General features: G+C 41.0%; 1 pseudogene; it reads right to left on the minus strand.

Moving 5' to 3' along the window:
- Positions 1–1,089: 1,089 nt before the first annotated feature.
- Positions 1,090–3,134, minus strand: LOC111141147 (annotated as a pseudogene).
- Positions 3,135–4,597: the final 1,463 nt, after the last annotated feature.

Raw genomic sequence — 4,597 nt, forward strand, 5'->3', positions numbered from 1 at the left:
GACAAGTGCCACCAAACACAGCGTATGCAGCTGGGGGTGAGCAAAGGGAATGATTCCTTAGACTGACAGCATTAGGATGGGAAGAAAAGAGCAATTAGGTTGCAAACAATTGCAAGAAATGTAACCTATGCTGCAATATTTCTACCCAAAGAGTCAGTATTCCTTAATGAATTTCTCCAGCACTCTATTTATACTTCAAGGGCATATTTATGTTCCCCATTTAGCTCAGTTCGGATTAGAGGGAGGAGAAGGTAAGAGTCCCTGATGAGAAGCCAGACAATTTGCCTTATAGAGACAAAACCTTAGACACATTTCAAATGCCAGATGTTCATCGTGACCCATTCAAGTCTCATTAGTGCATTTTGCCTTACTAAAGGTATTTTCATCTACTTAAAAAAAATCATATAAAACAGTTTCACAAAAGAAAAAAGGGAAAGACAAAGATGTTCCATGCAAGGAGAGGGAAACATACAAAAAATTATTCTTTAAAGAGTAGGGACTGGGGAGGAAACTATGAGTAAACAACTATGTTTCTTACCTTTTAGTGTTTTTTTGTTTTGTTTTGAATAGATTTTTTAGTTTTATTGAAATCTTACATGAACAAGAAATTGGAAATACAATCACATCAAAGAACAAATTGTCACGGCTTTGACGTTTAAGCCAAACAAATTTTGTAGGGCAGATTTCCAAAAGGTGTGAAGTTATAACAATGTAAAAACACAGTTAACCTACTTCTAGGAATGCAAAACATACAATCATCGGTTATTTTCAATACAAGAAAACTTAAATTAGTTTGCTTTAATTTCTTAAAACTACTAAGACAAAGCACTAGCTTGGATTTTTATTTACAGCATACTCCATACTCCTATGTCATCTATCCCAAACCAAAATAATGAAACTGTCCAAAACCAAAGGTTCTGCAAAATCATGATTTAATAGTGTGCTTAGCTTGTTTTTGAAGCTAAAATGAAGCCTGAAACGATAAAAGCATTGTAACCCCCAGAATAAGGGAACGCTGCAAGCCCAATAATATCCAAGAGCATTTATGAAAAGAGGAAAAAAAATAAAAAGACTTGAGTATACATACAATAGTGATTTCTTCACCCAATACAAATGGCAGCAAACTGCTACTTAAAGATGAAACAGTTAAGCCAATTTTTTTTTGAAGAATGTAGATCTAGAGCCAATCAGATTTTGCCAATATCATTTTCAAGCCCTCACTTGTCTATTTCCACTGTTGCCCATAAGTATCCTGATAAAATTCCTGGTTGTCATTATTGTAACCATAGTTACCAGAATAGTCACCACCTTGCTGAAGCGGCTGCTGAGCGATGGGTTGGGAACCCCAGTACTGTTGGTTGTTGGTCTGACGGTGCTTGGAATCAGGTTGGTTGTACCCATCTGCCTTTCTCTTGCCTCCTACGTTGCCCCCACGATTGCCCCGAGATCCACAGGAACCACGGCCTCTCTGCTGTTCTGCAGGACCCCTCTACCACCCCTAGAGCCTCTTGGTGGTCCCAAAGGTGCCCCCCTCTGTGAATAGCCAGCTCTACCTCTTGGAGGTGGTTCTCTCCGCCCCCTTGGTGGTGGTGGAGCACCTCGCCCTCCCCTTCCTCCTGCTCTTCCTCTTACTGCATAGCCATCATCAAAGCCGTAGTAGGGATCTTCATAGCCTCCACGATAGTCGTGATAATCATAACCATAGTAATCATCATAGTAATCTTCATAGCCATAGTAACCTGGAGGGTAGCCATATCCACCTCTCCCCCCACCATGACCCTAACCTCTAATTGGAGGTGGTATACGAGGAGGAAGGTGATAGTAATAATCTTCATATGCAGTACTTCTGGAAGCCTGTCTAACAGCTTGGCACTCTTTCCTTTTCTTGTCTGGTGGCTTGGCTAAGACTATTTCAATTTCTTCCCCTTCTATCTCCTTGCCATTTATTTCATCCATGGCCTTAACAGCTGCTCCTCTGTCTTCAAAATGAACAAATGCATAATCTTTCAACTTCTTCACTTGTTCGAGTTTTCCAAATTCAGAAAATGACTTTTCCAATATTTCTTCTGTCGCCATAGTAGCCAAGTTTCTCACAAATAAAACTTTCACCTTAGCCATGACTTCTGGATCTGGTTCTTCCACAGGGTCAGCCCATTCAACTGTAACTACATTTCCCCACACTTACTTTTCCACTCATCAGCCGGCATCTGGCTTGTGCTGCTGACTTGTAATCTTCATATTCAAGGAAGCAGAACCCCTCATTCTTCTTTTTGTCATCGGGTTGATGATAGAGAATAACATCCACCAAACCCTCTGTGACTTTACTGAATTCTTCCAGAATGTTTTCCTTAGTCTTATTCTTTGGAATTGATCCAACAAAAAGCCTGTTGTTTGCCACAGAAATGCACACTCCAAGGTGTTTTCTGGGGCGAATTTCATAGCTGTCACACAGCTTAATGGCCTCCTGTGCAGCCTCCTTCCTGCAGAAGGTGATAAACGCATACTCTCTGTTCTGACCAGACAGTGGATCCATCATAAGACGTAGATCCCAAATGGGACCAGCCTTTTCAAAAAGGGGTACCAACTCATCCTCATATAAATCTCTTGATATTTTACCTACAGAGACTTCTGTTCCAATGCCAGGTTGTACACCAGAGTACACACTGTTGGTGGAGGACCACCATACTTCCTCTGTCCTGTGGTTACATCCAGAATATAGCCAGTCCTTTCAAGCAACGCCTTTATCTTCACTTCATCCAACCCCTTTGTGGACTCTTGCACCTTGCTCCCCTGTTTCTCCCTTTGACTGTAGGTCTTCATAACTCCACATAAAAATGCACTTTTGTTCTGAACATGTGATAAGTCACTTTCCTTGAATTGCTGTAGTACAGATAGAGCTCCTTCTACATTAAATTCCCTGAGAGCATCAATTGTTCTTTCATCAAGATTGACATAAGCTACCAAGCCTGTCTGAAATATTTCATCAAGTCTTTCTGCCACCTTCTGTGGGAGGCCTGCCTCTATCAGTGTCTTGTAGTGTTCTGTGTGAGTTACACTGGAAGTATCCATTGGTTCTTCCTCTTCTTTTAACTGTACCGCATTACCATTCACCTGATTAGCCATTTTATTATGCTGCAGGGCAGAGCTGGGGCCGGAAGTCGGGCCCTTGAGAATCAGCGCGAGGCGCTTAGAAAACGACTAAAAATGGCGCATGTGCCACCCCCTCCCCGCCTCATGGACAGAGACGCGATCCCAGCAGCCCTCTGGGTTTCCCGGAACTGCTTCCAGGGACTCCCAGCGGCTGGACATTTTAGTGTTTTTAAGAGTCAATTGGTACCTCCTCTTCTCGCTGTGTTTGATGCTACACAAAGTCCTCTGATTATTCTCTCCTGAACATATTGTGACTCTAGTTTTGTTCCCATTGTCACCTAGACCATGCCTGTACCTTTCTATTGGTCCACCTATTGCAATAATTTGTGAAGATGCCATTACTTACCTTTCAGATTGGCAAAGATTCAAAAGTTTGACAAAATGCTTTCTCCATATCCTTGCCAACATCTCATTTCCTGATTTGTTGATTTTAGCCATTCTGACAGGTGTGAGGTGATATCTCACCGTGGTTTTGATTTGTATTTCCCTGATGCTGAGTGATGTTGAGCACTTTTTTATGTGTCTGTTAGGCATCTGGATGTCTTCTTTGCAGAAATGTCTGTTCATGTCTTCTGCCCATTTCTTGATTGGATTATTTGTTCTTTGGGTGTAGAGTTTGATAAGTTCTTTATACATTTTGGTTACTAGCCCTTTATCAGATACGTCATTTGCAAATATCTTCTCCCATTCTGTAAGTTGTCTTTTGGTTTTGTTGACTGTTTCCTTTGCTCTGCAAAAGCTTTTGATCTTGATGGAGTCCCAATACATCATTTTTGCCCTTGCTTCCCTTGCCTTTAGCAATGAAGGTGCTGTGGCTGGATGCTTTGGCGAAGAAGGTGCTGTGGCTGAGGTCAAAGAAGTTGCTGCCTGTGTTCTGCTCAAGGATTTTGATGGATTCCTTTCTCACATTGAGATCATTATCCATTTTTAGTATATTTTTGTGTTTTGTGTAAGGAAATGGTCCAGTTTTATTCTTCCGCATGTGGCTGCCCAATTTTCCCAACACCATTTGTTGAAGAGACGGTCTTTTTTCCATTGAACGTTCTTTCCTGCTTTATCAAAGATTAGTTGACCATAGAGTTGAGGGTCCATTTTTGAGCCCTCTATTCTGTTCCATTGATCTATGTGTCTGCTTTTGTTCCAGTACCATACTGTCTTGAAGATTACAGCTTTGTCTTAGAGCTTGAAGTCTGGAATTGTGATGCTGCCAACTTTGGCTTTCTTTTCAAACATTCCTCTGGCTACTCAGGGTCTTTTCTGGTTCCATATAAATTTTAAGATTATTTGTTCCATTCCTTTGAAAAAAGTTGATGTTATTTTGATAGGTATTCCATTAAGTGTGTAGATTGCTCTAGGTAGCGTAGACATTTTCACAATATTTGTTCTTCCAATCCATGAGCATGGAATGTTTTTCAATTTCTTTGTGTCTTCCTCAAATTCTTTCCTG

The sequence above is a fragment of the Enhydra lutris genome, unplaced genomic scaffold (assembly GCF_002288905.1).
Source record: "Enhydra lutris kenyoni isolate GAN:26980312 unplaced genomic scaffold, ASM228890v2 scaffoldscaffold5, whole genome shotgun sequence".
NCBI classification, from domain to species: domain Eukaryota; kingdom Metazoa; phylum Chordata; class Mammalia; order Carnivora; family Mustelidae; genus Enhydra; species Enhydra lutris.